At 36.6% G+C, this 24760-nt stretch overlaps 1 long non-coding RNA gene across 2 annotated transcripts in view; it reads left to right on the top strand.

The window, feature by feature from the left end:
• The window catches only part of LOC129524342 (uncharacterized), a 50464-nt gene that overhangs the window by 9888 nt on the left and 15816 nt on the right, over window positions 1-24760 (top strand). Inside the window, exons 2-4 of one of the 2 annotated variants that reach the window (XR_010134891.1) lie at window positions 20287-20398; window positions 22870-22914; window positions 23031-23132. This is a non-coding gene — a long non-coding RNA (uncharacterized lncRNA). Of the gene's footprint in view, window positions 1-20286; window positions 20399-22869; window positions 22915-23030; window positions 23133-24760 lie in introns of those variants that run through there. The other variant, XR_010134890.1, reaches the window with a different exon arrangement.

Raw genomic sequence — 24760 nt, 5'->3', positions numbered from 1 at the left:
AAATATGTAGAATATTCTATTGCATGAACATAGGATACCACCTCATTTATTTTTATCTTTTTTTATATTTCTCACAGAAATATTTCATAGTTTCTAATGCAGAGGTCCTTTATTAGATTTATTCTTAGATATTTAATATTATTTGATACTGTTTTAACTGAAAGTTTAAAGTTTTAATTTTCCACTTGTTATATTAAAAATGATTATTTAATACTGACTTTGTATCCAGTAATTTTTGATAAATAATGACAGAATATTCTGGTAAATAATTTCTTCTTCTCTAATCTTAACCTAATTTATTTCTTTTTCTTGCTTTGACTAAAACCATCAGTGAAACACTGTGTTGATGAAAAAAGCCAAGATCTGTAAAATATTTCAAGAGATTCTGAGCCAAATGTGAGGACCAAAAATTTTATATATATATATATGTATGTATATATATAATATATACATATATATACATATATGTATACACATATATATGTGTGTGTATATATATAATATATACATATATACATATATATACACACACATATATATGTGTATGTGTGTGTGTATATATATATATATATATATATACACACACACACACATACATACAACACTCCAGCCTTGGTAATAGAGCAAGAGACCCTGTCTTTAAAACAAAAAATATATATATATATTTTTTGTTTTAAAGACAGGGTCTCTTGCTCTATTACCAAGGCTCTCTTGCTCTATTACCAAGGCTGGAGTGTTGTGGTGTGATCATGGCTCACTGCAGCCTTAAACACCCAGGCTGAAGCAATCATCCTCTTCAGCCTCCCAAGTAACTGGTACTTTGGCATGCACCACCATACTTGGATAATGTTTATATTTTTCATAAGTATGGTATCTCACTATGTTGCCCAGGCTGGTCTCAAACTCCAGGGCTCAGGCAATCCTTCTGCCTTGGCCTCTCAAAGTGCTGGGATTATAAGTATGAGCCAGCATGCCTGGCCCTATATGCTAATATTGTGTTTTTATTTATGTTCATGAGAATTAGTGGCCTATAATTTCTCATTCTTATAATGTCTTATTAGATTTTGGTATTAGCATTATTCTAAGTTGAGAAGAATAACAAAATAAGTTGGGAAGTATTTCTCTTTCCTTATTCTTTGAAAGGATTTGTATAAAACTAATATTATTTCACCAGGGACACTTTTTCTTGTAGGATAGTTTTTAATTACAGATTTAATTTCTTTAGCAACCAAAGTTGCCTATCAGATTTTTATTTCTTCTTTTGTCAGTTTGGATATTTGACATTTCTCAGGAAACTTGTTCATTTCATCTCAGTTGTCAAAGATACCAACTTTTCATAATACCTTTTTATTCTAATATTCATGATTTGAAAAGAGTAATGTTCCTGGGGTATTAATTATTTTCATAAATGTTAAAATAACTTTTATTTTATTGATTGTCTCTATTCTATGTTTATTTTCAACTTCATTCATTTCTTCTTTTACTTTTTTAGATTTTCTTCCTTTACTTTCTTTGGGAATAATTTTCTCTTCTTTTTCTACCTTCTTGAGTTGGGTGTTTACATAACTGATTCTCTACTTCTTTTCTAATAACATGCATTTAAAGCTATAAAACCCCTCTAGGCACTACTTTTGCTGCATCTTACAGATGTTTGTAAGTTATAATTTTAGTACAAAATATTTTTAATGATAATTCCATACTAAGTAATTTTCATGGTGATTTCCTATGTTACTCATGAGTTATTTAGAAGTATATGTCTTAATTTACATGCACTTAAAGATTTCTATTTTTCTATCTGTTGTTGACTTCTAATTTAATTCTTTATGGACAAAAACCTGCATTGTATTTGAGATTTGTTTCTTTAAAGTCTTCTTTGTCTTATGTTAATATATATGTGCCATCTTTCTTTTGGTTAGTGTTTGTATAATATATATTTTTCAGTTCTTTTATATTCCTTTTTTTCTTTAATCTTATTTTTAAATTTTGTCTCATAAATCATATATATATATTTTCTTTTTAAAATCTAGTTTTACAATCTTATTTTCTAGTCAGAGTACTTACACTCTTCACATTTAAGGTAATTACTGATATGCTTAAATGTGTCAGGCTATTTGTGTCCTATTTGTCACATCTGTCATTTTCGACTGTATTAGTTTTCTATTGTTGTGTAACAAATTTCCACAAACTTAGCATCTTTTTTATTATTATTATTATACTTTAAGTTTTATGGTACACGTGCACAATGTGCAGGTTAGTTACATATGTATACATGTGCCATACTGGTGTGCTGCACCCATTAACTTGTCATTTAGCATTAGGTATATCTCCTAATGCTATCCCTCCCCCCTCCCCCCACCCCACAACAGTCCCCAGAGTGTGATGTTCCCCTTTCTGTGTCCATGTGTTCTCGTTGTTCAATTCCCATCTATGAGTGAGAACATGCAGTGTTTGGCTTTTTGTCCTTGTGATAGTTTACTGAGAATGATGATTTCCAATTTCATCCATGTCCCTACAAAGGATATGAACTCATCATTTTTTATGGCTGCATAGTATTCCATGGCGTATATGTGGCACATTTTCTTAATCCAGTCTATCATTGTTGGACATTTGGGTTGGTTCCAAGTCTTTGCTATTGTGAATAGTGCCACAATAAACATACATGTGCATGTGTCTTTATAGCAGCATGATTTATAATCCTTTGGGTATATACCCAGTAATGGGATGGCTGGGTCAAATGGTATTTCTAGTTCTAGATCCCTGAGGAATCGCCACACTGACTTCCACAATGGTTGAACTAGTTTACAGTCCCACCAACAGTGTAAAAGTGTTCCTATTTCTCCACATCCTCTCCAGCACCTGTTGTTTCCTGACCTTTTAATGATTGCCATTCTAACTGGTGTGAGATGGTATCTCATTGTGGTTTTGATTTGCATTTCTCTGATGGCCAGTGATGATGAGCATTTTTTCATGTGTCTTTTGGCTGCATAAATGTCTTCTTTTGAGAAGTGTCTGTTCATATCCTTCACCCACTTTTTGATGGGGTTGTTTGTTTTTTTCTTGTAAATTTGTTTGAGTTCATTGTAGATTCTGGATATTAGCCCTTTGTCAGATGAGTAGGTTGTGAAAATTTTCTCCCATTTTGTAGGTTGCCTGTTCACTCTGATGGTAGTTTCTTTTGCTGTGCAGAAGCTCTTTAGTTTAATTAGATCCCATTTGTCAATTTTGGCTTTTGTTGCCATTGCTTTTGGTGTTTTAGACATGAAGTCCTTGCCCGTGCCTATGTCCTGAATGGTAGTGCCTGGGTTTTCTTCTAGGGTTTTTATGGTTTTAGGTCTAATGTTTAAGTCTTTAATCCATCTTGAATTAATTTTTGTATAAGGTGTAAGGAAGGGATCCAGTTTCAGCTTTCTACACATGGCTAGCCAGTTTTCCCAGCACCATTTATTAAATAGGGAATCCTTTCCCCATTGTTTGTTTTTCTCAGGTTTGTCAAAGATCAGATAGTTGTAGATATGCGGTGCTATTTCTGAGGGCTCTGTTCTGTTCCATTGGCCTATATCTCTGTTTTGGTACCAGTACCATGCTGTTTTGGTTACTGTACCCTTGTAGTATAGTTTGAAGTCAGTGTGATGCCTCTAGCTTTGTTCTTTTGGCTTAGGATTGACTTGTTGATGTGGGCTCTTTTTTGGTTCCATATGAACTTTATAGTTTTTTCCAATTCTGTGAGGAAAGTCATTGGTAGCTTGATGGGGATGGCATTGAATCTATAAATTACCTTGGGCAGTATGGCCATTTTCACGATATTGATTCTTCCTACCCATAAGCATGGAATGTTCTTCCATTTGTTTGTATCCTCTTTTATTTCCTTGAGCAGTGGTTTGTAGTTCTCCTTGAAGAGGTCCTTCACATCCCTTGTAAGTTGGATTCTTAAGTATTTTATTCTCTTTGAAGCAATTGTGAATGGGAGTTCACTCATGATTTGGCTCTCTGTTTGTCTGTTATTGGTGTATAAGAATGCTTGTGATTTTTGTACATTGATTTTGTATCCTGAGTCTTTGCTGAATTTGCTTATCAGCTTAAGGAGATTTTGGGCTGAGACAATGGGGTTTTCTAGATATACAATCATGTCATCTGCAAACAGGGACAATTTGACTTCCTTTTTTCCTAATTGAATACCCTTTATTTCCTTCTCCTGTCTAATTGCCCTGGCCAGAACTTCCAACACTATGTTGAATAGGAGTGGTGAGAGAGGGCATCCCTGTCTTGTGCCAGTTTTCAAAGGGAATGCTTCCAGTTTTTGTCCATTCAGTGTGATATTGGCTGTGGGTTTGTCACAGATAGCTCTTATTATTTTGAGATACGTCCCATCAATACCTAATTTTTTGAGAGTTTTTAGCATGAAGGGTTGTTGAATTTTGTCAAAGGCCTTTTCTGCATCTATTGAGATAATCATGTGGTTTTTGTCTTTGGTTCTGTTTATATGCTGGATTACATTTATTGATTTGCGTATATTGAACCAGCCTTGTATCCGAGGGATGAAGCCCACTTGATCATGGTGGATAAGCTTTTTGATGTGCTGCTGGATTCAGTTTGCCAGTATTTTATTAAGGATTTTTGCATCAATGTTCATCAAGGATATTGGTCTAAAATTCTCTTTTTTGGTTGTGTCTCTGCTCAGCTTTGGTATCAGGATGATGCTGGCCTCATAAAATGAGTTAGGGATGATTCCCTCTTTTTTCTATTTATTGGAATAGTTTCAGAAGGAATGGTACCAGTTCCTCCTTGTACCTCTGGTAGAATTTGGCTGTGAAGCCATCTGGTCCTGGACTCTTTTTGGTTGGTAAGCTATTGATTATTGCCACAACTTCAGAGCCTGTTATTGGTCTATTCAGAGATTCAACTTCTTCCTGGTTTAGTCTTGGGAGAATGTATGTGTCGAGGAATTTGTCCATGTCTTCTAGATTTTCTAGTTTATTTGCTTAGAGGTATTTGTAGTATTCTCTGATGGTAGTTTGTATTTCTGTGAGATCGGTGGTGATATCCCCTTTATCATTTTTTATTGTGTCTATTTGATTCTTCTCTCTTTTTTTCTTTATTAGTCTTGCTAGTGGTCTATCAATTTTGTTGATCCTTTCAAAAAACCAGCTCCTGGATTCATTAATTTTTTGAAGGGTTTTTTGTGTCTCTATTTCCTTCAGTTCTGCTCTGATTTTAGTTATTTCTTGCCTTCTGCTAGCTTTCGAATGTGTTTGCTCTTGCTTTTCTAGTTCTTTTAATTGTGATGTTAGGGAGTCAATTTTGGATCTTTCCTGCTTTCTCTTGTGGGCATTTAGTGCTATAAATTTCCCTCTGCACACTGCTTTGAATGTGTCCCAGGGATTCTGGTATGTTGTGTCTTAGTTCTCATTGGTTTCAAAGAACATCTTTATTTCTGCCTTCATTTCGTTATGTCCCCAGTAGTCATTCAGGAGCAGGTTGTTCAGTTTCCATGTAGTTGAGCGATTTTGAGTGAGTTTCTTAATCCTGAGTTCCAGTTTGATTGCGCTGTGGTCTGAGAGATAGTTTGTTATAATTTCTGTTCTTTTACATTTGCTGAGGAGAGCTTTACTTCCAACTATGTGGTCAATTTTGGAATAGGTGTGGTGTGGTGCTGAAAAAAATGTGTATTCTGTTGATTTGGGGTGGAGAGTTCTGTAGATGTCTATTAGGTCTGCTTGGTGCAGAGCTGAGTTCAATTCCTGGGTATCCTTGTTAAATTTCTGCCTCGTTGGTCTGTCTAATGTTGACAGTGGGGTGTTAAAGTCTCCCATTATTAATGTGTGGGAGTCTAAGTCTCTTTGTAGGTCACTCAGGACTTGCTTTATGAATCTGGGTGCTCCTGTATTGGGTGCATATATATTTAGGATAGTTAGCTCTTCTTGTTGAATTGATCCCTTTACCATTATGTAATGGCCTTCTTCGTCTCTTTTGATGTTTGTTGGTTTAAAGTCTGTTTTGTCAGAGGCTAGGATTGCAACCCCTGCCTTTTTTTGTTTTCCGTTTGCTTGGTAGATCTTCCTCCATCCTTTTAGTTTGAGCCTATGTGTGTCTCTGCACATGAGATGGGTTTCCTGAATAAAGCACACTGATGGGTCTTGATTCTTTATCCAATTTGCCAGTCTGTGTCTTTTAATTGGAGCATTTAGTCCATTTACATTTAAAGTTAATATTGTTATGTGTGAGTTTGATCCTGTCATTATGATGTTAGCTGGTTATTTTGCTCGTTAGTTGATGCAGTTTCTTCCTAGTCTCGAAGGTCTTTACATTTTGGCATGATTTTGCAGCGGCTGGTACCAGTTGTGCCTTTCCATGTTTAGTACTTCCTTCAGGAGCTCTTTTAGGGCAGGCCTGGTGGTGACAAAATCTCTCAGCATTTGCTTGTCTGTAAAGTATTTTATTTCTCCTTCACTTATGAAGCTTAGTTTGGCTGGATATGAAATTCTGGGTTGAAAATTCTTTTATTTAGGAATGTTGAATATTGGCCCCCACTGTCTTCTGGCTTGTAGAGTTTCTGCCGAGAGATCCGCTGTTAGTCTGATGGGCTTCCCTTTGTGGGTAACCCGACCTTTCTCTCTGGCTGCCCTTTACATTTTTTCCTTCATTTCAACTTTGGTGAATCTGACAATTATGTGTCTTGGAGTTGCTCTTCTGGAGGAGTATCTTTGTGGCATTCTCTGTATTTCCTGAATCTGAATGTTGGCCTGCCTTGCTAGATTGGGGAAGTTCTCCTGGATAATATCCTGCAGAGTGTTTTCCAACTTTGTTCCATTCTCCCTGTCACTTTCAGGTACACCAATCAGACGTAGATTTGGTCTTTTCACATAGTCCCATATTTCTTGGAGGCTTTGTTCGTTTCTTTTTATTCTTTTTTCTCTAAACTTCCCTTCTCGCTTCATTCATTTCATCTTCCATCACTGATACCCTTTCTTCCAGTTGATCGCATCAGCTCCTGAGGCTTCTGCATTCTTCACGTAGTTCTCGAGCCTTGGCTTTCAGCTCCATCAGCTCCTTTAAGCACTTCTCTGTATTGGTTATTCTAGTTATACATTCGTCTAAATTTTTTTCAAAGTTTTCAACTTCTTTGCCTTTGGTTTGAATTTCCTCCTGTAGCTTGGAGTAGTTTGATCATCTGAAGCCTTCTTCTCTCAGCTCATCAAAGTCATTCTCTGTCCAGCTTTGTTCCGTTGCTGGTGAGGAACTCCGTTCCTTTGGAGGAGCAGAGGCACTCTGCTTTTTAGAGTTTCCAGTTTTTCTGCTCTGTTTTTTCCCCATCTTTGTGGTTTTATCTACTTTTGGTCTTTGATGATGGTGATGTACAGATGGGTTTTTGGTGTGGATGTCCTTTCTGTTTGTTAGTTTTCCTTCTAACAGACAGGACGCTCAGCTGCAGGTCTGTTGGAGTTTGCTAGAGGTCCACTCCAGACCCTGTTTGCCTGGGTATCAGCAGCAGTGGCCGCAGAACCACAGATTTTCATGATCCGCAAATGCTGCTGTCTGATCATTCCTCTAGAAGTTTTGTCTCAGAGGAGTACCTGGCTGTGTGAGGTGTCAGTCTGCCCCTACTGGGGGGTGCCTCCCAGTTAGGCTGCTCGGGGGTCAGGGGTCAGGGACCCACTTGAGGAGGCAGTCTGCCTGTTCTGAGATCTCCAGCTGCCTGCTGGGAGAACCACTGCTCTCCTCAAAACTGTCAGACAGGGACATTTAAGTCTGCAGAGGTTACTGCTGTCTTTTTGTTTGTCTGTGCCCTGCCCCCAGAGGTGGAGCCTACAGAGGCAGGCAGGCCTCCTTGAGCTGTGGTGGGCTCCACCCAGTTCGAGCTTCCCAGCTCCTTTGTTTACCTAAGTGAGCCTGGGCAATGGCAGGTGCCCCTCCCCCAGCCTCACTGCCGCCTTGCAGTTTGATCTGAGACTGCTGTGCTAGCAATCAGTGAGATTCCGTGGGCGTAGGACCCTCTGAGCCATGTGTGGGATATAATTTCCTGGTGTGCCGTTTCCTAAGCCCACTGGAAAAGCGCAGTATGCGGGTGGGAGTGGCCCGATTTTCCAGGTGCCGTCTGTCACCGCTTTCCTTGACCAGGAAAGGGAACTCCCTGACCCCTTGCACTTCCCGAGTGAGGCAATGCCTCACCCTGCTTCGGTTGGTGCACGGTGCACTGCACCCACTGTTCTGCGTCCACCGTCTGGCACTCCCTAGTGAGATGAACCCGGTACCTCAGATGGAAATGCAGAAATCACCCGTCTTCTGCATCGCTCACGCTGGGAGCTGTAGACCGGAGCTGTTCCTATTCGGCCATCTTGGCTCCTCCCCCAAACTTAGCATCTTAAGACAATGCCCTTTTATTATCTCACAGTCTCAGGAAGCAAAAGGTTTAGGAATATGTTAGTTGAGTTTTCTGCACAGGGTTTCACCAGGCTGAAATTAAGGTATTAGCCGGGGCTATAATCTCATGTGGGGCTCAAGGACTAGTAGATATAGTTGTTACATAAGCTGTACCTAGTATGGAATCTAACAAAATGAGATTATTATCTTTGGAAAGTGGGGGTTAACAATGGGGCTGGGAAAGAAGCTATGCCTTGGAGATCAACAGCTCTGGGTTTAAATTCTAACTGTGGTGTGTATGAGTTTTAATTTTATCACCTACATAAAGAGAACATTTTACTTATTTTACAGGATTAAGAGATTAAATGAAATATCTGAAAGAGATTGACATCTAGCTATGTCTCCTAAGCATCTGTATTTATTATTAAGCATGAAAACTCAAACATATTTCTGAGATGGGAATTATGAAAAAATATTCAATGTTTTGAAAAGATGTTGAGGTGATAGGAAAACAAAGTCATGTCCAGCTTCACTTGATGAGGGTGCAGTAGTGTGGTTAATAAAATTGAAAAGATCAGGAAAAAGTCACAGAAAGTGCTTCAGTTATTTCATTTATTTATTCATCCAATATTTGTAACTGTGTGAGAGCCTACTGAGACGGGCATCTTTCTAACTGTTGAGAATACAGTGGTGAACTAACCAGGCAAGGACCTCACCCTTGATATAGTACGGCATTTCCTAAAATGTATTGACTGAGATGTTATGATTCCTACAAATTAATAAATGAATAAAGGATTTCAAAGTCAAATAAATTTGTGAAGTTTTATGTTATGTGAAGTTTTATGTTTGCTGTAGTAGTTCTCAGAGCCTTGAATATGCAAATGAAAATTGTGAATCTATAAGAATTAGATATAATATGTAGCATTTCCAAATTATTTTACTTTAGAGCTTCTATATAGAGAAACACATACTAATATCTTGCAGGAGACAGCTTGAGAAGTGCTCAATGAAGCTTTAAGTCAGATTGAATAAATGGATTTATAAAGCAATATTAAAGGCATGTCAGTATTTGGATTTCATTCATTGGTAATGGATCTAATCATGAAAATTATGTGATGTTATTTGGCACAATTCCACAGCTTAACAAAAGGCCTAGAGAAAATGGGCAGCTGATTTGTCTAGGTCTAGAAATTGACAAAGTGATTAAAATAAAATATGGAGGTGTAACAAAATCCTAGAGGCTTGTGAAATAAAGATAAATCAGTGAACCATGTATTCCAGCCTGGATAAGGAGGAAAGCAAAGCCTCAATAATTTGAGAGAATAATGAGATATGGAAATATTAGAAGTATAATGCATATTGCTTAGAAGTAAGAAAATGTGGAAGAAAATTATAGTCAGAGAGACACATTTCAAGTTTCAAGATATCAGATGTGAAAAACGGATGAAAAGTGATGACATTGTTTAGGACATAACTGTGGATTCATTGCTAAAGTGGAATGAAGAGAAGGTAAAAGCATTATGAGTCCATAGTATATAAATGGTTGTCCATTTGAAGAATGAAGTTACTTAAGCATCTAGAAGATTATGAAGTAGAAAAGAGAACTGTGGTCCTGGCATAAATAATTTATACATACTGGGTGGGCACCTGGAAATTGGTGGAATTATGACTTTTAAAAGTTAAGTCCGAGTGTGGTGGCTCACACCTGTAATCCTAGCATTTTGGGACGCTGAGGTGGGCAGATCACTTGACGTCAGGAGTTCAAGACCAGCCTGGCTAACATGGTGAAACCCCATGTCTACTAAAAACACAAAAATTAGCTTGGTGTGGTAGTGGGTGCCTATAATCCCAGCTACTGGGGAGGCTGAGGAAGGAGAATCACTTGAACCCAGGATCTGAGCCAAGATATCACCACTGCACTTTAGCCTGGGCAAAAGAGCGAGACTCTGTCTCAAAAACAAACAAACAAAGTTAATATGTGGTCTTCGAAGTAGGCATGGTGGAACCAATGTAAAAATCTAATGGCTTTGAATGAGACAGTAGGAAGCAAGGATATTGCCAACCTTTCCTTAAAGTCAACAGATTTAATGCAAGTAGGAGTGCCTTTACATGGAGGTTCCATGGGTAGCACAATATAAGGGAGAGTAGGTCTCGAGTTCAGACAAACACAGGTTAGATTCCTGACTCTGCTGCTTACTATATTACAGTCTTACTTAAATATGTAATGTCTGTATGAATTCTACATTCTTTCATAGACACAATATTCCCATCTCATATCCTTGAAGGCTCTTCTGAGGAACCACAAAATTGTATAAATCTTAGCATAGTGTCTGTTTTTCACACAGGACTAGGCTTTTTACTGTGAAAATGAGAGCCATATTCTAGAAAAATATTTAAACTTGTGTGAAGGTTATGAGCCAATAATAATAGAGGCAAAATTCTGAGATATGGGTTTGATTGTCATTGAAAAGATGGGAAAAGACTCTGGATGGAGTTAATTCTTTTCAAAGTTCTCCTGAATATTTGTGGGAACTTTGGTCTAAAGTGTAATGATGCATTTTAAAAATACTCAACCAAGGTAGAGATTGCCAAACTTGATGATAATAATAAAAATGAACAAAATAATGGCTAATATATGTTAAGATCCAGCTAACTCTATGAAATAGATTTTACCACCCTACTACACTATTTATGCATATGAGAAAAACAAGAAGTGAAATGACCTGCACAAAAGCATAGAATTTGTAAATTGCAAAGCCAGTATGCCCTCTCATATCAGATAGACATGCAAACATGTATAGATTTACATAGATATACACATATTTACATGTGTTTATGTATAATGTGTTTATGTATGTATATATGTGTATGTGTTTATGTGTGTATATGCACACACACACACACATATGTATACACAGAGAGAGAACATTAGAATAGACCCACCAAAAGAACTCTCTAAGTACTATTTAAAAATGTATGTACCAAACATAAAAACTTACTGCAATTGACATTTTGGCATACAGGATTAGGGAAACACAGCAGCTCAGAAATATTCTATAAAGCCAGTTATTGTAATCAATAATACAAATGTTTGAAAACCAAAGATCTAAAAATTTAAAATAAATATGTTAAACAATGTAATGTGAATCTGGATTCTGTAAGACACAGAAATCTGATTTTCAGGTTACAAAACCTTCCAGTATATAACCATGGGATTCAATGGTCAGGTCAAATACATCATGAGAAAGGATGGTTTTACTTTAGAAGAATAGAGTAAGCAGTCAAACATGAAGCCTTGTCATGACTAAAACAAACCAAAGTGGACGTGGGGCAAACTAAACCTCTTTTGTTCAAAGCTGTATGTCCAGTGCCTAGTCAGTTCCTGGCACCTTGTAAGTTTGTTGAATGAAGTGAATGAATGCCTGAGAAGAAAGAGCAGAAGCACAAGAACTGGTTGCTGATGACAATAAGGAAAACATTACATAGAACTTGGGTGCTGAGGCACTTGTATCTACTTTAGACTGTCTATGCTTCATTTCTTTATTTGTTGAGGAAATCATTCCAGAAGAGCTTGACCATAAATCAACAGCACTATTCTCTCTTTATTGACAGATATTCACCAAGTGAAGGGGAAAAATAACTTTAGTTTAGAGCTGGAAAGTCAACTGCTACCTAAAATCCATTTTGAGGGAAGGGACATTACTCTTAAGTCTTGGTGTAACAAAGAATAAATGTAGCATAAAGCTACTCCTTGACTCACCAAAATCTGAGATATATCAATCAATGACTTGTCTAGAAATTTTGAACTGACAAGACCACTGAATTATTATTATGGGTTTCTGAAATTCCAACAAACTTAGGTCATGACCTTAAACACTCTGGAAGGAAGCGTCTTTCAAGACTGAATGGCTCACAAATCTCAGACTGTCTGCTTTTCCCCAATTCCATCACATTAACTAAATAGCCAAATGCTTATGGTATTTACAGATTTTTATTCATTTTGACACAACTAAAATATCTCCATAGATATCTCCATAGTGTAGACCAAAAAACCCACAATCATCTCTCAGTAACAGCAACATGGGTAAACAGACTAGAAGGCTGGTTTTTGATCAAGCACACTGTTATTAAATGGTGCGTCATGGGGCATAAAATGTGTAATCACACCAGAATAAATCTTAAATTTTACAGCCTCACTGAAATTACTTCCTACCAGTCCAATGGTCAGGACTAAATGTGTTTGTCACACAAGGATGAAGGGCAAAATTGAACTATATTTCTGAATCATCAGTCCTAAAGGCTGTTAAACTAAGTCTTACCTTGTATGACCTAGAAATGCAATCTGATTCAGCAACATTTACTAAGTACCTAATATGAGTCCTCAACACAAGCCAAACTAATTATAGTACATTGCAAATATAAGCATAAATAAAGTGTCAAGGGGTAACTTATTTCAATTTTTAAAAACTGAAAAATTTCCTTGCTGTAAGTCACTGACATCGTCTTCTGAGTTGTAGAACTGAAAAATACCACCAAGAAGTCATTGTGTACAGTCTCCTGCCTTTGTGGACAAGATATATTATTATTACTTATTTGAGATGAAGAAACAAAAGCCTAAAAAGCATAAGTAGTTTTCTGAAGATTATGTGAATAGTAAACAACAAAATACAAGGGTAGAAATTAGGTCCTCTTATTTCTTGGTGCAAAATTTCTTCCTAGATTCCATGCTGTTTCCCACAGAATTATACATGGGAGAGTGAAATAGAGTCCAAATGACGTGAGATATAATTGTATAAGTACTCATTTATACATTTCTGCACAAGTCTGACTCTCCAAGTTCTGTTTAACTATGACCAGTTGAAGATTTTCATATGTGAAAGGTCAAACAGCAAAAATCATACAGCTTAAATTATTTTTGTTTGTGAATATTATGCTTCAGTCAGTTAAGAACTAGAAAGAGAAGTAAGAACAAGGGTAAAGATTGTTCTAAAGTTAGCCATAACCAGGTAGAGAGAAGGATATGGTTAGTTTGTTGTCCATTGTGAGTTTTGTTTTATTGAGGTTATTATGAAGTTCAGATAAATTTAACAAAATATATGCATAGCCTGGATATTCCAAACTACAAAATATTGCTGAGTGAAATTAAAGGATACCTACATAAATGAGAAGATATAACATACATTTCCCCCAAATTAATCTATATATTAAATGCAATTCTAATCAAAATCCCATGAGTCCCTTTTTAGTTCAAAAATGGCAAGCTGATTCTAAAGTTCATTTGGAAATGCAAAGGAGTCTACACAGCCAAGATAATTTTGAAAAAGAAAAAAAAATGAGAGGACTCGTACTACAAAGCAACAGTAATTAAAACAGAGAGCTGTTGGTAGAAGAATGCACTTACAGATCAAAGAAATAGAATAGAAAGTCTAGATACAGACCCAAAATATATGGTCAATTTATTTTTTATAAAACTGTTTAGCTATTTTAATTGAGAAAGTATAGGTTCTTCAACAAATGATGCTAGAACATGTGGATATTCATATGGAAAAAAATGAACCTCACACATTCATGAAGATTAATGAATCACAGACTATACTTTTAAAACCTTTGCAAGCCATTAATAAGAAGACAGCAGGCAATTCGCAAATGCACAAATGGCCAGTGAGCATTTGTACACAACATCATTAGTCATCAGATAAATGCAAATTAAAACAAAAATGAAATACCCCTACTAGCCATTTAAATGGCTAAAATTAATATCAAAATAAAGAGAAAAACCTTAAAGCTCCTAGAGAAAAGTTATCTGATAAATTAGATTTCCCTTCATCTTCACCGTAAGACCAAGATTTCTAATTTGTTCCTCATTGTATATCTAGCACTTAGCAGAGGGTATGAAATGCAACAATGGACTCAATAGATAAGAAGGGGATGAATGCATGCATGCATAAATAAATGTTATTAGAGTTATCTATCATTGTAGCAATATGCAATATCACAGGAATCAATATCATCTTGTTAAATCATGTTTTCTCACACATATTTTGGTTGTAAACATATATTTTTAAATTTTCAGTTTTGAGATTGGTTTGTTCCCAAGTTCCATAATAAAACTGATACTAAATTTGTCTGACCTGTGGATGCTTTCCAAATCATTTCCATTACCTGATTGAAACAAACAGAAATTTTCTCTCTGATTAATAATAGAAATGTCATTATTGAGTTTTTTGATATTTATTCCATGTGTTTAAAAGAGTATGGATAGTCTGGGAAAAGATAAAGAGGTCATAACCATGTTTACATCCAACCTCTTTTTTTCAAAACTGCATAACCTAATCCATGTGAAGTAGGCTGCATGTACCAGGTTTGGACCTCTGAATTTAGAATGAATTAATCTGTTCCCCAGGGATTTGTAAAAGTCGCTGAGAGATTCATAAGCCCTGAGGGCAATTTGATGACAATAGATTGGAAAGAAGAGAAAGTCAGTTTCTGTACTGATCATAAAGAATGAAAAAGATTGGGAGAAAGCCACAATGAGAAGAGATGATGGGATCTTCTGGTGGTTCTAGTCTTTTCATGAGGCTGAGCAAGATTTTTGCCCTTGCATTCTATTAGATTACTTTGTACTCCTGTAATATGCACCCGCTTCCCCAACTTTTTACTTTAGCTAATTCTAGAATGTTTCTTTGGCTAGTTCCTCCCTTGACTCCTGGAAACACACACACACACACACACACACACACACTCCTCATAATGCACTGCAGGATAATCCCTAAGAATGTCTAAGTACCTTTTAGCATGATCCTCCCAGAAATCTGGAGAACTAATCTTATTCTAGTTTCATAGTAATAAATGTATGAATGCACTTCTCTGAAGTTGTTATTGCATGATAGAATTGAGAGTGATGGATGAGGAGCCTGTTCCAGCCTCAATAGTCTGTATGATCCATTGGCATTCAGTCTATATGGTATTACCTTAAGCTTGACTAGCTGCATGAGGCCCTGAAATGGTGGTCTCTGGTGTGTTTCTAGATCAGGCTGCATTCTGGGCTGCTCCAATTACACATATAAGGATGGGCTTGCAGAAAATTAGTTCAGAGTCTGGTTGGCCCTCACTCATATATCATCATCCACAAACTATTCTAGACATTGGGTCTACGATCATATTTCTTCACTGTTTTCCACTTTTTTTGGATCCTTATTGCAAATTATTTCTGTATCATTTCGATGAAAAAAAATCTTGGCTTAACTTTTTCATCTCTGGGGTATTTCCTGGAAACCTAGGCCCAATTTTCACATTTGTCACCACACTAAACACACTTACACATAAAGAGATCTTTGCCCTTCCAACTCTCAAAGTAGGCAGTTCATGAGGCACCTGCTGAATCTCACCATGAATTTATTATGTTTGGGATCTGGATTTAACAGGTAAGTTTCACCAATGCCTTCTTTGATCCCCAAAAGCAGAATTAAACGCTTCATTGTTCCCTCTTCTATGCCATCCTATATGTGCTTCTCTTTTTCTAATTACGTGTTGATTTTACTTATTTGTCTTTTCTTCTCAACTGTGAGATTCTTAGGAGCAAGTGATCTGATCTCATTAATATTTGCATCTGTGTGCCCTATCCTAGTCCCAGCCATGTACATTGACATTCAACAAATGTTTGTTTCATGAATAACTGAATGAATGGATGGATGAATGAATGCTTGACCCTCCACACAAATTCAAAGACTAAAATCATGAGACCTTTACATGTCTAATTTCCGTAAGAAGAGTCTCTAAATACTGTTTTTACTGCTAAAATCAAATCATTGTCATAGGTAAGGACAAAGCAATACTGCTTTTAACAAAGGGATAGACAATGTAAACCTTCCTCTAGTGTAAACTTGTGAGAAACCCTTTAGTGAATTATGAATATATAAATGTGTGTGTACACATTTGCTGTGGAAGGGATATTGAATTCTCATTACGGACTTCTTGGGAAGCCTGACAGAGTAATTTTTCCTCCGTCACTGAGGTAAGGTGTGTATGTGAGAGGGGGATGAGTGAAAGAGGATGGAAAGGGAAGGAAGGAAAGAGGGAGAGAAAGAGACATTATGTATATGTATTTTTCCCTGTGCATGCAATCCTGTTAAATCAATAGTTACTAAAATCAGAGTTTGTTGTTACATCATAGTAAAAAACCACCATTTTGTCTACCTGCTACAAACTAATAGGAAAAAAAATCTGCAATTTATTATTCTAAGAGGCGAAAGTTATCTTCAAAACATCTCTCTTACTAATCATTAGAGGTAATTAAATCCTCATAATGATGCTCCACTACTTGTATTGTTTTGGCTAAAGATGAATCATAAAATAAATACAGTTGACAATGTAGGTCAATAGGGTTGGCTGTTCAGTTTAACAAGCACCAAGTTAATGAATCCAAGGGCATGGATGTCACCCCCTTGCAAGCCTAGTAGCATTGTTTTTTGTATGACTGAAGCTGGTTTTCCCTGTGCTGTAGTCAGACTGTATCTGCATATGTTGAAATCATTTATTTCCTTTTAGCACCAATCTCTTATGTCCTTCTTATCTCCTTTCTGCCCTTCTTTTTTCTGTCTCTCCATTTTCTGTCACCCACATCTGTCATAAACTAGGTACATTTTTAGGCTAAAGGCTTACAACAAGAAATAAGACAATGTGGTTTTTTTTTTCAATATCCTGAGTCTGGCTAAGGAGAAATGCAATAAACACTTGTTAACAATGTAATTTGATAGATGCTTTTAAAGTGGTGTGTACAGAGAAGGAAATGGCAAATTAAATACAAAGGGGACTAAGAAGGCATTACAAAGGGAATTCCCCTTGAAATTTGTCTTGATGAGAGGATCTTGAAGGAGTAAATGCTCCTCTAAATATTTTATAACTATATTCTTTTATATGTTATAGGACCTCTAATAGGTATATATCTATATATACCTATTATATATAAAAATATATATACCTATATATAATATGTGTATGTGTATATATATACCTATATATAATATGTGTGTGTATATATATATACATATATATATACATATACATATATGTATATATATATACACACACACCATTTGGCATATATATATGCCAATGATTTAATGATTAAATGATTAAATTAATGATTTAATTAAATGATTAAATGATTAAATTAAATGATTAAATTAATGATTAAATGATTTAAATGATTTAATGCCAAATGATTAAATGAATTAATGTTCTGCTTAGAGAATATAATAAAATGTATTCCAAGGACATGGAACAGCTTGTCTAAAGGCAAAGTAGCAAAAGAGAATTTGGCAAGCACATAATGGGCCAAAAATGACAAGAAAAAAATGAAAATATTTGATGCTTCATTTTAGGATTATAAAAGGAATTTTAGGAAAGGATTATACATAATTTTCGATGGTATTTTTAAAAAGTGAAAGCTATGATTTATACTATTTGTATGATCAAAATATTTCACTCTTTTTTTAATCTTAGCTGTATGCCAATGTTGTATTCTACTTTTTTCCTTTAGTTTTATAGCAAAAATATTTTCTAGGTTGCTATAAAGTCTTCATATGATTACTTTTCATATGGATGCCTAATATTACTTTGAGTTTACTGATCACTTAGCCATTGTTCTTGTTTTATCAACATTAGAATTAAGTCCTATAACAAATCCTGTATCGGTATCTTTCAATTTCTGGGTCAGCTGAGAAGAAGCAGCAGGATGTCTATAATTTAGTGTGGCTGCATTTATACAGGGCCAAGGAAGCCAGGCCTGGTTTGCACTTTCCCAGTTTCTCTGAGGGTCACTTCATGCTATGAGAAGTTCTGCAAAAGAAGATTTAAGCACCTTCAATCAACTCCCCAACCCAAATCACATTTTGACCAAGATTTCTCCAACTGTGGGCAATACTGTCTACCATAGTAAGCATTAAAATTAGTGACCTAAATAATTGAGTGGCCCACTCCAAGGGAGAGCTAGCGGACATGTTCCCTCCCTCAGTGCTTAAGAAAGATGCTGAAGGGAAGGGCTCTGAGAGATGCACTGGAGAGCCCTGCCCGGGTCAGCCCTACACTGTGTACTTTCCTCAGCTCAGCATTCTGAGGAGTTTCATAAGAACAGCAGGGGTAGCAAGTGTGATGGGAAGCCCCAGAGAGACTTAGAGTTGTAGAGAGAAGATGGTGATCTTGGAGCAAGAAAAGGGCAATGGTGAATAAAACTCTGGTGAGCACATGAGAGGTTCTAGAAAACTCCTGTTCAATTAGGAAGTACTGGAGGGTGATTGGCAGAGATTCAGCCAAATCAGATGCAGAGCAAAAGCCAAGAGAATACAGGAAACCCAGAGCACTGACAGGGTAGGAGCAAAGGGCAGGGTTTGGCAGGAAGAAGAGAGGGTTAACATGAAGGCTTAGTGGAATTGTAAGGGTTCTAGTACAAATTGGTTTCTCTAGTCACTAAAGGTTTCAAAAAAAGGTTTGTTTTTTTCTCTTAGTGATGTAATGTAAAAAAAAAACATTATTACAAATAAAGTTTGATACAATCAAAGTCTCAGAACATCTGGGTTGGGATTCATCTCTACTAATGTTTTGATTGTTGACCAAAGTTTGAGCTGGGCAATGAAGGCTGTAGGTAGATGAGAGAATTAGGTGCTATTCTCCATTTGGAAATAATCCTACTGCTTCCCAATAATTTACTTGGCATTTCTTTGCCATCTCTTTTTGTTTGTTTTTGGGATGGAGGTTGCTTCCTTCAGACATCTTTCTTCTGATATACACCCATGGACATTTCTATCATATATTCCCATCATACCCCATATGTATAATAGCACTTATCACACTGTATTAGATTTGCCTGTTTGTCTTGTACAATCCTTTTGGGGCTGTGTTAGTTTCCTAGAGCTGTCATAACAAAGTATCACTAACTGGTTGGCTTAAAACAACGGAAATGTATTCCTTCAATTCTGAAGACTAGAAGTCTGAAATCAAGATGTCAGCAAGGCTATACCCCACTCTGAAAAATATAGGGGAGAAGCTTTTGTTGCCTCTCCAATTATAGCTCCTAATGTTGGTTTACAGATGCATCACCTCAGTCTCAGCCTCTGTCGCCACCTGGCCATCTTCTCCCTGTATATCTTTCTCTTATGAAGATGCCAATCATATTGCATTAAGGACCCACTCTACTCCAGTATAAGCCCATCCTACTCCAGTATAAGGGTCCACCCTACTCCAGTATAATCTTAAATAACTTTATGTCTGCAATGATTGTATTTCCGAATAAGTTCACGTTCTGAGATACCAGGACTTCAGTATCTTTGCAGAGAGGCGGAGCTTGCAGTGAGCTGAGATCGCGCCACTGCACTCCAGCCTGGGTGACAGAGCAAGACTCCGTCTCAAAAAATAAATAAATAAATAAATAAATAAATAAATAAATAATAAATATCTTTGCAGAGGAGGGGTCCACAATTCAATCCATAACAGCCAGCAAGGATTATGTCTACTTCGTCACTTTTACTTTTGTATCTTTAGTAATTATCTCATTGCTGAGCTCACAGAACATGTTCAATAAAATTTTGATGAATAAGTGAATGTGTGAATACAGAAGTTAGGTTGTACTAAGAAATCCCTATTCTGTTCCAGTATAAAAGAAATTTACGTAGGAGGGTAGCAGATTAAGCTACAGGAACTTCAAGGCCCTTCCAACTTCACAGTTCTATGATTCCTTTATCTCAACACTGATTTGGTTCCAGCTATTTAGAAAAGACCTGTGAACAGCAACTGCTTACTGATTATATCTCTTTAAACCCCAAATAGACAAAATTAAGTGTCATAAAGAATATTTAAGTGCGTAGAATTGTATACCTATTGTTTGGAATTTTAGAGGATTTCAAAGGTCTTCATCCTTATACTTAATTTTAGGCTATTTGCTTTTGAGCTACTCCGGGAGAGGAGCAAAGAGTCGGTTTGAGTTGCATGACTGACATCTTCTGGCTACAGTGGATATTACAGAAAGACTGAAACTCCGCAAAGGGTAATAAATGGAATCACTCTGGTTTTAACATTGAAAAGGAAAAGAAAGGTAACCTCATATGTGGAAGTAACAGAAAGCTATTCATAGATAGACCAATTCATTTTTTTAGAAAGAGTGACTATATAGCCTAAGAAATATGTGGAGTTCACCAGAATTGATTTTTGCCTTGAATAAGAAAGTGAAGGAGATGAAAACATAAATGCAGAGAGCGTTCAGGAACAGAGCATGAAGAAACAGATTGATCAGAAATGTTCTTGATGAAAGACTAGTGCTTTGGCTTTCTTATAAAGAATGTGCGTATGTGGGAAAGCTATGAAAGAGGTTCTTGAATACTTTAGCAACTTGACTATTGTTTTGCTGTGACCCAGACAAAGGTCTGGTAGGACTTTCCATCTGTACTTCTGCCATTTGTGATTGGCTCTCCTTGCTCAGTTCCAGGGACACTGTCAGAATAATTATTCATTCCTTCATGAAAAATGTGCTGTGCGTGTCCTTCCTAAACTTCAAACGTGTTCTCTAGTGAATTGTTCTCCAGTGTATTGTTCTCCATCTCTCCAACCTGCTTCTTTTCTTTTCCTTCCTTCCTTCCTTCCTCCCTCCCTCTTTCTTTTCTTTTCTTATCTCTTTTCTCCCTTTCTTTTGTTTCCTTTTCTTTCTTTCTTGACACAGTCTTGTTCTGTCACCCAACTTGGAGTGCAGTGGCATGATCTCTGCTCACTGCAACCTCCACCTCCTAGGTTCAAGCGATTCTCCTGCCTCAGCCTCCTGAGTAGCTGGGACTACAGGCCAAGCCACCATGCTTGGCTAATTTTTTGTATTTTTAGTAGAGATGGGGTTTCACCCTGTTAGCCAGGATGGTCTCGATCTCCTGACCTCATGATCCGCCCACCTCGGCCTCCCAAAGTGCTGGGATTACAGGAGTGACCCACCGCGCCCGGCCTCTCCAACCTGTTTAATTTATCTTTTCTTGATGATGTAGTGCACCTACTACTTACCTGCTGGCCACATTGTTCCTAACTACTCTCAATCCTGAAAAGAGGACATGTGGCTGTGTTAAATAATTTGGTTTTTATCCTAACAGTAATTGGGTACCGTTGAAAGATATCAAACAGTGAGGTAACAAGATCAACTTTGCATTTTACAAAGCTCAATCTGGCTGCAGTATGGACAGAGACCTGGCTTGGTCCCCTATGCAATTGCCAGGAGGGAGACACCTTCACTAAATTACCTCCATGTTTGCTGTACTCGGTAGAAACAGAATTGCTGTTTAACTGTTAACACTACAGCATAAGAGAATGAAGCAATCTGTTTTCACATATTCCTGCAAGGAAAAGGTTATTTGCTGTTACTTGTACAAACAATATTGAATATTAGATATGGAGGAAATGAAAAAGAATAGGCCATCCACATGCACATAGCCTCGGAGTAAAATAAAATATTGACAATGTAATGCAATAGCCAGGCAAAGTCACACCACACAATACATACAAATGAAAAAAGTATTTGTGTTTGTTGATAGTTTCCTGATAATTAATTTCTGCATATGTAATGCAAATAATTTTAGAAATTATTGGAAAGGAAACATGGATATCCAAAGACACTTGAACTTGATAATTTTGTGCCTCATTCTCTTAATCTCTGAAGTTGGTTTCATGTTGCAGGTGACATTACCACGTATATGAATCTTTAAATAAAATAGAAACAGTGGGACTTCTTTCATAGCTCTTGAACTGTGATTGAGTTTGGTTATCCATAGTTACCTTAGCAGAAATATGAGCTTCTTAAAAAGCAGGCCCCATGGCATATAACTCTTCCTTTCACTGTTTCTAGCATAATTCTTTGCACATGTAAATGAAAAACATTAGTGCTGAATGAATAAATGGTGAATTAACAAATGGATGAAGGATGTTGTCAAATGATTGAAGCCGCAATTTTATTTTCCTGGTGTACTTTTTTAAAATGTATACTGGGATACTCATACAGGTATTCAACAAACATAGCACAGGTCTTTTTAGTCATCTGTTCATAACAAGTGTCAGTACTTGTCTTTATAATATCTTTCATAGAAGGTTATAGGAGGTAAAAATATATAACCAACTTTGAACAAAAGTATAATTCACACGGAATTCTTTAGTGAAAAAGAGATGTGTAGAAATTGAGTTTGCTGGGTATTTGCTAACCAGTATGTAATTCCTAACTGGCATTACTGAAAATTTTTTGAAAATTTGATTTTATTTGTCAGAAATCCCACTAAGTTTAAATTTAGTAGGGAGGAACCCTCAGTGTTTAACTGGAAGACCAATAAAAACCAAGAGGATTGCAGACCTGTTTTCTTATAAGTAGTTATGACACCTAAGAAAGTATTTTAAAGTTAATAAAGAAACGTTAAATTTCTTGTTGAAAATATCAGCATGGAAAAATTTATATTTTATAATTACTGTAATAAAATAAAACTTCTGTTTATTCTCCAGTGTGTTTGAAAAAAAGAAAAGCACCCTGGAATTTGGATCATTAAGGTAACCTATATTGTTGTGTTGCTGCCGAGGTTTTTTTTTTTTTTTTTTTTTTTTTTTTTTTTTTTTTTTTTACTTTTCCTGCCTTGCAATTTGAAATTTTTCATTTTTTATTGCAGTTATACTGATTCTTCAACTAAAACTTTCTTGGGACTTGTAATATGAAGTATCGTAAACAAGGTCATGCACCACTAATAAAAGAAATATTATTCGCTTATTACTCAGAATGCCTTGGGCTGTCGTTCTACATGCAATCCACTTAATAAGTAACCCAATAGCAGAAAAGTTCAGGAGAAGGTGCAGGCCTGTCCAGCCAGCAGAGGAAGAGCCAGCTGCCTCCACGACTACACTCCAAATGGACATATTTCATATTCTCCCCATACAGACTGCATGGCTTGGGTCTACCTGGAAACACCTTAGAATAGAGATCTCCCCTCCATTCCTGGGTTCCCTGGAAACATGAAGCTACACTCACCACCAACCATCTGCTCCCATGTTAAATATAAAATGGAGAAGAAATTGTCTATTTTGAAGGGAAGAGAGAGCCGTCATCTTTTACAAGTGCCAGAGGTAGTTTTGCTTAGTGCTTCCAAGTCCTTTGTAGGCTGAGCACTGAAGTGAAGAGGATATGGGCAGGAGCTGCCTAAGAAGAGGAGATGAAAGGAAGCAGAAGTCCACTAGTGAGGTCTCTATAATGCCTCGGTATCTCCTGCCGCAATCCACAGGCTGCCCTGGGCTCTGAGTCATCTCTAAAGTTAAAATTAGTCATTGTATGCTGGCACCAATATTACATGTGTTGCATACATAGTCTCCAAATCATACATTAACCCTAAGAAATAGGTGTCACCATTCCCTTCTAACAGATAAAACGGAGGCTCCATAAAAATAGGTTAGTCACCAAACAATATTTTGGTTTGATCCTAAAGTCTATGATTTTCTCTTTACAAAGAGGGATCTGTGGAGCTCTGGGATGTTTCCTGTCTCCCACTAGACTGTCTGCTCACTCAGGATGGGTACCTAGTTTTTTTGCTTATGGTTCCATTCCAGGCCTTGGAAAACTGCCTAGGTATTCATAATATATACGTATTATGTATATATTATATAATAGACACATATTATGTATATATTATATGAGACATATAATATACATATTATATGTGTATTTACCATTTGAAAGATGATAACAAGATAGCAAGCATACCTTAGAAGAAAAAAAATCTCTAGATAGATTTGAAAATAAATAAATAAATAAATAAATAAATGGTCTAAGAATTTGTGCTGGGTTCAGCCTGAAATGATTGTATCATTGAGGCTCCCTGGCCATTTGGTTTCATGTTGATTTTGGCCAGTGAGAGGCACTGGTAGATCAATAGGCTTGGAAGAGAGAGCAATCAGGGTAATTATTCCACGAGCTTTCCTCCTTGGAGTCATCTTGGCTATATCCCTCCACCTTAGGTCACAGCTCCCATCAGGGAATCCACTACAAAGTTCTAAATTTCAGTAACTGCTTCTTGCTTCTTCAGCCTGGGGGTGGCAATAGCTCCTTAATGTTGCCATTAGTTGTTGTTGTTGTTGTTGTTTTTAATGTTTTAACTCTGCTCACATCTTTAGAGGTAGTTCTTTTATCAAACTTTCTTTCAATTTTTTATATGAGTGTGGCATCTATTTTATGCTGGAAATATGAATTATTCAGTAGATGTTTATTTATCTACTTAAATATTGATCAAACCCCAATTATATGTGCATTGTATGTGTTTTTATGGAAGAATGGTTCTCAGAACAATACAAATGTTGAAAACTGATATATCTTTTCTATTTAGATAAAATTGTTTCCTCTTCTCCAACATTT

Source organism: Gorilla gorilla, chromosome 7 (genome assembly GCF_029281585.2).
Source record: "Gorilla gorilla gorilla isolate KB3781 chromosome 7, NHGRI_mGorGor1-v2.1_pri, whole genome shotgun sequence".
Lineage (NCBI taxonomy): Eukaryota > Metazoa > Chordata > Mammalia > Primates > Hominidae > Gorilla > Gorilla gorilla.
The sequence above is the reverse complement of the archived record's forward strand: the minus strand, read 5'-3'. Positions and strand labels throughout refer to the sequence as shown.